General features: G+C 42.4%; 1 non-coding gene across 1 annotated transcript; it reads right to left on the bottom strand.

Annotated features, from left to right (window-relative positions):
* Positions 1–766: 766 nt before the first annotated feature.
* Positions 767–904, bottom strand: LOC119938847. Its single transcript, XR_005454545.1, has one exon. It is a non-coding gene; the product is annotated as a small nucleolar RNA SNORA7 (small nucleolar RNA).
* Between the last annotated feature and the right edge of the window lie 11317 nt (positions 905–12221).

Raw genomic sequence — 12221 nt, 5'->3', positions numbered from 1 at the left:
TGTGCCTTGTAGGGACTGGGGCAGATGTTTATAAAGCAGTGTGGTTTAGTGGACAGAGCACGGGCCTGGGCATCAGAAGGACTTCCAGCTCTGCCACCTGTCTGCTGTGTGACATTGGGAGAGTCACTTTGATTCTCTGGGCCTCGGTTTCCTCATCTGGAAAATGGGGATTCAGACTGTGAGCCCCATGTGGGACAGGGACTGTGCCTAATCTGATTATCTTGAATAATAACGATGGTATTTGTTAAGCGCTTACTGTGTGCCTAGCACTGTTTTAAGTGCTGGGGTAAATACAAGGTTATCAGGTTGTCCCACATGGGGCTCACAGTCTTAATCCTCATTTTTACAGATGAGGTAACTGAGGCACAGAGAAGTTAAATGACTTGCCCAAAGTCACACAGTTGACAAGTGGTGGAGCCGGAATTAGAACCCACCACCTCTGAAACTCAAACTCGTGCTCTTTCCACTAAGCCATGCTGCTTCTCTCTTCACTATATCTACTCCAGTGCTTAGAACGATGCTGTCCCCCAGTAAATGCTTGTCTTATCTTATGCCGTCGAGTCATCTTTGACCAACAGTGACGCCATGGGCACATCTGTCCCAGAACACCCCACCTCCATCTGCAATCGTTCTGGTAGGATATCCAGAGGGTTTTCTTGGTAAAAAATATGAAGTGGTTTACCACTGCCTCCTTCCGCGCGGTAAGCTTGAGTCTTCACCCTCGATTTTCTCCGTTGCCGCTGCTGCCCAGCACAGGTGAGTTTTGACTTGTAGCAGATTGCCTTCCACTCGCTAGCCACTGACCAAGCTAGGAAAGGAATGGATAGGCCTCTGTCTGACTCTCCCTCCTGTAGTCGAGATTGGTAGAGTACTGGGAACTCTCCAGGTGTGACCCTGAGAGGGGAGTAAGTGCTTAACAAGCATTAACTATTAATTATTATTATAAGGGATGAAGTAAAAAAAAACCTTGGAAACATTGGACATGGAGGTGAGGAAGACCATATTAATGTAAACTGTCTCACCCACTGATGAGAAAATTCATATTAGTTCTAATTAGAAAAAAATAACCTTTGTTTTGTTTGGATTTTTTTTATAGAACAGACTGCTCTCAGATCTTGGATTCAGACTTCCCACCTGATGACAGTAAATGATGAATTTTGGTTAGGGGTGGGGTGAGTGAGGGAATTCTGGAACTTCCCATTCCACTAACATCCAAATATTCAAACAAAGGATCCAGGAAGGAAATTAACCTCCCCAGACCTTTTCACCATCAGGACCATCAGAGTTCTCAGAGTAAACAATTTACAATTCCACCTTCAAGGATGGGCCAATTTAGCTCGATAAATCCGCTCTACCACTCAAAACTCCCATTAACTTCCCTGGAAATGAACGGCCCTGGACTCATAAGTGGGTAGGAGGGACTGAGGGAAAAGTAAGAATAAAGCTCGAGAGATTTTCCCAGGGCTCCGTGGCCCCGGCCTACGTGGCTAAAGGGACATTGCTTCATTATTTCCTGCCTCGGCCTAGTCACTCATGAAATTGCTGAAGTAACCCTTCCCTCTCTGGAGGGTCGAGTCAGGTCTAATTAATTAGCCTGCAGTGCACTTCAAATGTAGAACACTCTGGGAGAGGCTGGGATGAAAGGTCTTCTAAAGATGAACAATGGAATTCCAGTTTCATAAGTTTACGCATTAAACATGCAATGCCTATAAATGTGGAGCCAAATTGCAATAAAAATGACATGTAGTGTCTTTATCCTCCATAAGTGGGTTGGTGCAATACCTTTCCTTCACCTGTGTGGAAGAATAGCAGAAATGGCCCAGAATAAAATTCAGGGTCACCAAGCTTTTTTACTTGAGGTTCGAATAGCTTTTCTTTTTTTGGTGTCTGTTAAGTGCTTACTATGTGCCAGGCACTGTATTAAACACTGGGGTACTAAACAAGCTGATCAGATTGCACACAGTCCATGTCCCACATGGGACTCACAGTCTTAATCCCATTTTACAGATGAGGAAACCAAGGCACCGAAAAGTGACTTGCCCAAGGTCACACAGCAGACAAATGGAGGACCTGGGTTCTCATTCATTCATTCGATTATATTTAGTGAGCACTTACTGTGTGCAGAGCACTATACTAAGTGCTTGGAAAGTACAATTCAGCAACAGATAGAGGCAATCCCTACCCAACAACGGGCTCACAGTCTAGAAGGGGGAGACAGAGGACAAAACAAGTAGACAGGCATCAATAGCATCAAAATAGATAAATATAATCCCAGGTTCTTCTGACTAGCAGGCCAAGCTTTATCCATTAGGCCATGCTGCTTTTCTTTCTTGATGTTCCGCTCTCAACCTGAGGGATTGCTTGGGTTTTCCCTGTTGTACTTTTCTTCAGGGATCTTTATCAGGGAGCATTATAGAAGGTCTTTGAAAATAATTCGGAAATGGGGTTTGCAAAGACCAATCAATTAATGATATTCATTCAGGGTTGAGGACAAAGCATTATGCTATGTGTTGGGATAGTATAAGAGAAGAAATATATAGGTTCCCTGCCCATAAAGATTTTACAATCTAAAGGGGAAGCAGACACTTGAAAATGATTTACAAATGATGGGAGAAGGGGCTACCCAGACCAATTTTTCCTTATCTCCCCTCTCCTCAAAACCGTCCAGTGGTTGCCCATCTACCTCCACATAAAACAAAAACTCCTTATGGTACTAAATCAGCTCTCTCCCTCCTACCTAACCTCACTGATCTCTTAATAAACCTATCCTCTAACACTAAGCTACTCTTTGTAGCTCAATCTTGTCTATTGCACTAACAAAACCCTCGCCCATGTTCTCCCCCGTGTCTGGAACTTCCTCCCCTCTCATATCTGACGGTCCACTACTCTCCCCACCTTCAAAGCCCTTCAAAAATCACATCTCTTCCGTGAAGTCTTGCCAGACTAAGGCTTTTATTTCCCTTATCTACCCTCTCCTCGAGGTAGACTATGAATTTGACCGTGTGTCCTTTAAGCACTTGATACTCCAGCCCCACAGTTCTTACGGAAATATTTTTGTGCTCCACTATTTCCTCTGGTTCTTGTGCCTACAAACTGCAGCGTGGCTCAGTGAAAAGAGCACGGGCTTTGGAGTCAGAGGTCATGAGTTCAAATCCCAGCTCTGCCAATTGTCAGCTGTGTGACTTTGGGCAAGTCACTTAACTTCTCTGTGCCTTAGTTACCTCATCTGTAAAATGGTGATTAAGACTGTGAACCCCATGTGGGACAACCTGATTACCTTGTAACCTCCCCAGCACTTAGAACAGTGCTTTGCACATAGTAAGTGCTTAATAAATGCCATTATTATTACTTTTAATTGTACTTACCCAGGTGCTTAGCACAGTGCTCTGCACATAGTAAGCGCTCCATAAATGCCAAGGATTAATTGACTGATTGATCCCTAATCTACTGTAATGTCTGTCTTCCTCTATAGACTGCAAGATCCGTGTCTGCCAACTCTATTGAATTGTGGTTTTCTAAGCGCTTAGTACAGTATTCTGCACACAGTAAGTGTTCAATAAATGACAACTGATTGAAAGACAGTGTCCAATCAGCATATACTGTATGCTGAACTGGCACATAGTAAATGTTTAATAAATAATCATTATTAATATCATTATTATTATTATTATTACAGTGGATAATCCTATTACCTCATATCTACCCCAGTATTTAGTATGTCTGACACAAGTAAGCACATAAATACCATGATTATCATTATTATTAATTATAATCAATCTGTTCCACCCTCTAAGCATCTTGTTGGCTCTATCAGAGACAGAACATTGAGCTGCAGAGTCCATTGGTCTAACCCAGTATGTAATTGCATGTGGTTTATGCTTTTAATATAAACTGTTCCAGATAACCATTCTGCCCATCCTCAGTCCCCTCCCCTGAAGTTCCACCTTCAGGGAACTTTTCTCCATCACTGTCCACCACCCCAGATTGTGTCATCTCAACATCCACACTCAGCACTTCCAGGTATATTGATTTATGTACTGTACTTACTTACTGACACCTTCACGTCTCTGCTCACCTATTCATCTTTCCAAAGACTTACAATTACCAGTTGCATTTCCCCCTGAGCCCACTTCTTATAAATCATTTGCATCTGCCTCCTTCCTCCATTAGAAGATCAGCTCTTTGAGAACAGGGATTGCATCTTCTTCAATCCCGGCTCTGCCAAATTGTTGCTGAGTGACCTTGGACAGGTCATTTAACTTCTCTATGCCTCGGTTTCCTCAACTGTAAAATGGAGATTCATTACCTGTTCTCTCTCCTACTTGGACTGTGAGCCACATATGGGACAGGAACTGTGTCCAACCTGATTGACTTGTATCTTCCCCAGTGCTTAGAAAAATGTTTGACACTAAATCAATCAGTCAATTGCAGTTATTGAGCGCTTTCTGTGTGCAGAGCATTGTACTAAGCACTTGGGAGAGTACAGTATAGCAGAGTTAGCAGACACGTTCCCTGTCCACGACAAGCTTACGGTCTTAACAAATACCATAATAAAAATAACCTATCCCAGAGCTTAGTACTGGCAAATAGTAAGCACTTAAAAAACATCACTTAAAAATAAATACCATAAAAAAAGGATCTTACAGTCTAGAGAGCTATCACATTAGAGGAAAATTAATTCTGATGGCTGCCTTAGCTGGTTATGAAAACATTTTTAACAAGAAAAGCAGCACTGTAAGAAATCATATTTTCTGTCAGTGCTTAAGGAGTATCATTCCTTTAAGATGTATTTTTCTGAAGCTACTCTTAAAAATGTACACGATCTTGTTTGATTTTCGAGAGGTCTCAAAGAATAGTAAGCAAACCTGACAGCGAGCCCTTTTCAGCCTATTACCTGAAATAGTAATGTTTGTTCATAGTAAATAAATAACTGCAAAATACTTCAAAATGGCAGAAAAAAAATCATCCAGCCAAATAAAAGAACACGGCATCATCTTGAAAACTGCTGGTAATACAGGACATACAATTTGTCTGTACAAGGCTGAATACGAATTAGTCACCTACTTAATTGTGTACATAATTAAAGAGGTTAGGGGAACTGTGCTTTATAGGTTGTGTCTTCTAATTACTTAGCGGTAGCAATTAGAATCTTCTTTGTGTTTCATTTCTTCAGGTCGAAGATGCCTACTATCACTTAAACCAGATTTGGGAGGGTGGAGTCTGCCCTTCACTGTAGCCTCTGGTGACTCTAGTAAGAGATAATCCCAGAATGGGACAAGGGGGACACAGAAACAATCTGTATGCTGTTACAATCCCGTGATAGAAAACTCATCTGATAGTTCTGCATAGCCCCACCTTCCATTTTCCTTTTGGTCACTACTGATTCCCTCCTTTTCTTAATGGTTTTTATCAGCGCTTACTATTTGCCGGCCATTGTTCTGGGGTAGATTCAAGGTAATCAGGTCTGACACGGTTCATGTCCCACAGAAGACTCACAGTCGTAATCCCCGTTTTACAGATGAGGGAACTGAGGCACGGAGAAGTGAAATGATTTGCCCAAGGTCACACAGAGGGAAAGTGGCAGAACTGGGATTATAACTTTTTCCCCACTTTCCCTACTCACCACTCCTTTCCACCTCAACCGCTCCCCAACTTGTACACAGCTACTGTCAGGAGAGAGATGACTAAATTGAGTAGAGTAGAAACCAGTAACAATCACCCATCTGTAATTAATTTTACACTCTGCCCGCCCAACTCAATCTTTGTAAACTCCTAGAGGGTAGGAAGTGTTCCTACCAACTCTATTTTTTAATGGTATTTATTGAACGCCTACTGTGTGCAGAACAAAGTACAATACAATAGAGTTTGTAAACATGATCCCTCTCCACAAGGAATTTACAGCCTACAGACTATCATATTGTACTCTCCCAAGGGCTTAGTGTAATGCTCCGCAGACAGTAAATGCTCAGTAAATACCATCGATTGTTTTTGTAGACTCACATATCATAAATTAGGATCTGTTGAAATACTTAAAAACTATGAAATTCTTTTTTAAGCTACGTATTGTTACGCTAAGCACCACTAATGGTTAATGTTTTTAAAAATAATTCATGACATCACAACATTAAATGAATTGTATAATTAAGAGTTTTTGCAGGAAACTTGTTCTGCTGGTTGTTGTTTTTTAAGTTTTAGTGAAGAATTTGCCTAACTTCTTTTCTTCGTTAAGTACTTTGTAGCAAGACAACTCCTTCTTAACAGCTTTTCACATCTTTGAAATCCTCTCTCCATCAAAGTCTTCAATCATTTTTACATGTTTGGTTTTTCTTCTCAACTCATCTGAGACTTAGAGAAGCAGCAAGGTCTAGTGGTTGGAGCAGGGGCCTAAAAGTCCGAAGATCTGGGCTCTAGTCCCGGCTCTGCCACCTATTAGCTGTGTGACCTCAGGCAAATCACTTAACTTCTCTGTGCCTCAGTTACCTCATCTGTAAAGTGAGGATTAAAATTCTGAGTTCCATGTATATATCTGTAATTTTATTTATTTATATTAATGTCACTGTAGACTGTAACCTCTCTGTGGGCAGAGAATGTCACTGTTTATTGTTGTATTGTACATTCCCAAGCATTTAGCACAGTGCTCTGCACACCGTAAGTGGTTAATAAATATGATTGAATGAGTGAACTCAGTGGGAACTAATTATCTTGTACCTACCCTAGCGCTTAGTACAGTGGCTGGCACATAGTAAACACTTAACAAATGCCATTAAAAAACCCCCCCCCCAAAATCCAAAAGTTTTCTTAATCCCCAAATCTTGACCCTTGAGCATTTGATATGCACCACAACCCCGTGCCCCAAAGCATTTGTGTACATATTTTTAAATTATATATTTTATATTATTTATTTATGTTGTCCATCTCACATGGGGCTCACAGATCTTAATCCCCATTTTATAGATGAGGAAATTGAGGCCCAGAGGAGTTAAGTGACTTGCCCAAGGTCACACAGCAAACAAGTGGCAAAGTCAGGATTAAAATACACTCTCAGGCCCACGCTCTTTCCTCTAGGCCACGTGGCTTTTCAAGGAAGCGGGGAAGGAAAGAAACATAGGAGAAATTGGGTGGCCAAAGAATCTCAGTGAGTGGAGAGGAATGCATTAGAGTAGAAAATGTCTATCAAGGCATTTGTGGGTTGGAGTGGAATTCGGAAAGGATTTTAACAAATTGAGAGACATTCTACAGGGAGATGTAAAGAGACTAAGGTTAAGGATAGTTTTACCCTCAGTGAGTCAGAATTCTACTGGAATTACAACTTAGGAAGGTTTCCTTCTGCTCTGCTGGTTGCTACTGCTAAGCTTCAAGTTATCTAAGTTTGGGTTTCCAGATGATGTCAGCACTGAATAATTCTGAAATTAAAAAAGAAAAAAGGGGCCACATGTTTCTTTAGTAATTGCAGGGGGAAAAAACCAACAGGGCTGAAACTAAAAAAAAAAACCTCCAGTATACCACACACCCTGTGGAAGGAGAAACAGGGTGGCCTAATGGAAAAAGCTATGGCCTGGGACTCAGAAGACCTCAGTTCAATGTTCCTTGTATGCTGGGTGACCTTGGGCAAGTCACTTAACTTCTCTGTCACTCCATTTTCCTCAGCTGTGAAATTGGGGCTAGTGAACTCTTTTTTTATAGTACCTGTTAGGCGCTTACTATGTGCCAGGCACTGTCCTAAGCACTGGGGTGGATACATAGAAATCAGGTTGGACACAGCACATAGAGAAGCAGCATGGCTCAGTGAAAAGAGCATGGGCTTTGGAGTCAGAGGTCGTGGGATCAAATCCTGGCTCTGCCAATTGTCAGCTGTGTGACTTTGGGCAAGTCACTTCTCTGTGCCTCAGTTACCTCATCTGTAAAATGGGGATTGACTGTGAGCCCTCTGTGGGACAATCTGATCACTCTGTAGCCTCCCCAGTGCTTAGAACAGTGCTTTGCACATAGTAAGTGCTTAATAAATGCCATCATTATTATTATTATCCCACGAGGAGTTCACGGTCTCAATCCCCATTTTCCAGATGAAGGAACTGAGGCACAGAGAAGTGAAGTGACTTACCCAAGGTCACATTGCAAACAAGTGGCCGAGCCCATGACCTTCCTCACCATGCTGCTCCTGCCCACTTCTAATTAACTAATGAGGATCCTTTCCCCAGGGATTACAAAGAGGCATTGTCGGAAGCAGCGGGAGCCAGGCTGGGAATGGTACACCTTCCCATCTCGGAAGCACTTGGATTTGCAATCGGTAATTTGGCATGGCCCTGTTCTCCCTTGAAGGCCGGGCGTTGTTTTTTTCATTCAAAAAAAAAAAAAAAAAACGTCCTTGAGTCCAAAGTCGAGGTTTGATCTCGGCCATTAGGGAGTAAGCTCAGCTTTCAACGTGCTGGAGAAGTAGAAACCGAGATAAGGCCAACAGGAAACATCATATTGAATAGCACCGAGAAACATCTCCACCAGGAAACATTTGTTCCTGCTGAAAACAGCCAAGCACCTTACGGTCGGCTCGGTTTAAGGAAGAGCGAGTTGTGTTCGATTTTACCTTCGAAGCAACGAAGACCGTCATGCCCATTCTGCTATCTAGTGGCTATTTTATAAAATACACCAACTACATTACATTCCAGCTAAGTCAGCTCATCTCATCACCCGACCCCCTCTCTTTATTGTCTAACTCGTTTAATTATAATGTCTTTTCTTCCCTAGATTTTCATCTACAGTTACGCTGCCCCAAAGCCCCTATTGTCTAACCTGTGGATCTAGGATTGAGTTCACCAGTCAAGTTGACCCAAATTCTGACCTTGGCTTAATTAAATACAGGATTAAACCAAAGGAGGAGGCAAATCAGGTCTCAGGTTCGAGCAGGGTGCTTTGGAGATGAAGTGACTAATGAATGAACTCACCTGGCCTTGGATGGACATAAAACCTGGAGCTGCTGGCTATTAACCCTTTTATAACCCACTGGATTGTTTGCTAGATGTGTACCATAAAACCCAAGGCGAGTTATATTTCCCAGAGGCGAAGGTTAAGTGCTGTTTTCTCCATTGAGCTCAGTGTAGGTTGAGAGTATTTAATACGATCTGCATCTCAGAGGAGCTGCCTTGACAGGGGTTGGGATAACCTGCTGAACAATTTCTCTCCGGTTCACTCAGGGTTTCCTATGCTAACTAGTCACATGATTGAGGCTAAAGAATAGCAATAACGCTCCATTTCCTTGTTGATGCTAGGCATGCGGATTAATGGGGTCAGGAGAGATTCTGGACACTGAAAACCAAGTTGAATGTGGGCAGGGAATCTGTTATTGTATTGTACTCTCCCAAGCGCTTAGTACAGTGCTCTGCACACAGTAAGTGCTTAGTAAATATGATTGACAGTGCCAGACCTACTTTATATCCTCTAGACTGTTACCTCGTTGTGGGCAGGAAATGTATCTGTATGTTGTATTGTACTTTCCCAAGATCTTAGTAAGGTGCTTTGCGCACAGTAAGCGCTCAGTAAATACGATTGAATAGATGAATTAGCCAGATACCAGGCTTAATTATCAACCAATCGATCAATCTTTGGTATTTATTGAGTGCTTACTGTATGCAGTCCATCATCATCATCAGTAGTATTTGTGGAGTGCTTTACTGTGTGCAGAGCGCTGCCCTAAGCACTTGGGAAAGTACAATACCACAGAGTTGGCAGCCTCATTCCCTGCCCACAGTGAGCTCACAGTCTGGAGGACTGTACTAAACACTTGGCCTAGTGGATAGAGCCCGGGAGTCAGAAGGACCTGGGTTCTAATCCCAGCTCAGCCACAATTCTGCTGTTACCTTGGGCAAGTCACTTAAATTCTCTGAACCTCAGTTCCCTCATCTATAAAAGATGGGAATTAAGACTGTGAGCCCAATGTGGGGCAAAGACTGTGTCCAACCTGTTTACCTTGTATCTACCCCATTCATTCATTCATTCATTCAGTTGTATTTATTGAGCGCTTACTGTGTGCAGAGCACTGTACTAAGCACTTGGGAAGTACAAGTCAGCAACATATAGAGATGGTCCCTACCCAACAATGGGCTCACAGTCTAGAAGGGGGAGACAGACAACAAAACAAAACAGTGCCTAGCACATAGTAAGAGTTTAACAAATACCAGAATTATTACTCATAGTCTTGAATTAATGGTAGAAGTGACTTGAAGGTGCTCCCTAAAAGCAGTGGGGAATACAGACCAGGCATTCACATATACAGACCAGGCATTCATGTATGTAAATCTAACTCTGGAATCTCTAAGGGTGACCCAGGCCTCAATCTTTGGTCTCCATTCTGGGACCGTACACTGGGTACAAACTGGAATGTAAACAGATGGAAGTAAAGCACAACAAGTGTTCTGTCATAAAGAAACACAAGTCAGGGGTTCAAAGACTGAAAGAAATGAAGCTGGAACTAAAACAGTCAGGCAGGCAGTCGGCCAATCATACTTGAGTGTTTACTGTGTGCAGATCACTGTAATAAGCACTTGGAAGAGTACAGCAAAACAGACACATTCCCTGCCCACAATGAGCTTACCATCTAGAGGGGGGAGACAGACATTATTATACACAAATAAAATTACAGATTCATATGTAAGTGCTGTGGGTTGGGGATTCATTCATTCAATTGTATTTATTGAGCGCTTACTGTACTGCACTGGGGATGAATAAAGGGAGCAAGTCAGGGCAATGCAGAAGGAAGTGGGAGAAGAGGAAAGGAGGGCTTAATCAGGGAAGACCTCTTGGAGGAGATGTGGCTTCAATAAAGCTGTGGAGAGTAATTGTCTGTCAGATGTGAAAAGGGAGGGAGATCCAGGCCAGAGGCAGAACGAGGGTGAGAGGTCGGCAGCCAGATAGAGGAAGTCGAGGTATAGTGAATAGGTTGGCATTGGAGGAACACTGGATAGTAGTAGGAGGGTAGTGAGGTGAGGTAGAAGAGGGCAAGTTGATTGAGTGCTTTAAAGTCAAAGAAATCAGGTAGGAAGCAATGAAGTCTGTGAATGATTTAGTATTAGCTCCAGCAGTGAAGAGAGCAAATTTACTGGCAAGTAAATAATTTGCCTAAAAACAAATACCTAACATCCAGTTGTCAGCGAATTCCAAAGGTCAATATTTTCAGGAACTGAAATCTACCCATCAACAAACTTCACCAACCAAAAAACTAAGCCACTAGGACTGAGGTTAAGGGGAGAGTTAGAGTCAGAACTGGGATTAGGGCTGTGGTTACGGTAAGGGTTGAAGCAGATGGTAAGACTTGGAGGGTTAAGAGGATGTAAATGATTGTTTTTCGAGGTGAGTGTTGACTATTAAAAGTTAGGAAATGTATTTGTTTATGAGTGAAGCGTAAGGGTTGAAGCAGATGGTAAGGTTTAGAGGGTTAAGAGGATGTCAATGATTGTTTTTCGAGGTGAGTTTTGACTAGTAAAAGTTAGGAAATGTACTTGTTTACGAATGAAGTGTATTTAGGCAGTTTTTTAAATAGCATTGATTAAGCGCTATGTGCAAAGCACTGTTCTAAATGTTAGGGAGGTTACAAGGTGATCAGCTTGTCCCTTGGGGGATTCACAGTCTTCATCCCCATTTTACAGATGAGGGAACTGAGGCACAGAGAAGTGAAGTGACTTGCCCAAAGTCACACAGATGGCAATTGGTGGAGTAAGGACTTGAACCCATGACCTCTGACTCCAAAGCCTGGGCTCTTTCCACTGAGCCACGTTGCTTCAGTTGTTTTCAATGATAGACTTAACAGCCTTAATATGGACCCTTTCCAGGATACTGACGTTCATTGCCATCATTTCTATCTACTAGGCCACGCTGCTGGCCCTCCAAAGCCTCTATCAAAGGTTTAACTGCTTTAACAAACAGTGGGTGAGTTTCAGCATAGGTCCGAAGGAGTGTGCCGGCTAGCATAGGAATATTTGCAGTCCTTCATTAGAGAGGTGATGCAGCATTTCTGAACCATTGACTTTGTACTAACTTCCTTCTGCCATAAAAATGTCAGGGCACCCGGGAAAAGACAAAGGCAGAGTCCAAAAAACAATATCTGCTTGGGTCAGGGAAAGGAGTGGTCAAATAGCATGCGGAAAAAATGTGTTGGTAAAATTGGGCAAATAAACAGCACTCCTTGTGCTAAAATCCCTTGAATCGGTTGAGGAACATTTGCCTAAAATGAC

Source organism: Tachyglossus aculeatus, chromosome 16 (assembly GCF_015852505.1).
Source record: "Tachyglossus aculeatus isolate mTacAcu1 chromosome 16, mTacAcu1.pri, whole genome shotgun sequence".
NCBI classification, from domain to species: Eukaryota; Metazoa; Chordata; class Mammalia; order Monotremata; family Tachyglossidae; genus Tachyglossus; species Tachyglossus aculeatus.
This window is presented reverse-complemented; position numbering and strand designations above follow the sequence as displayed.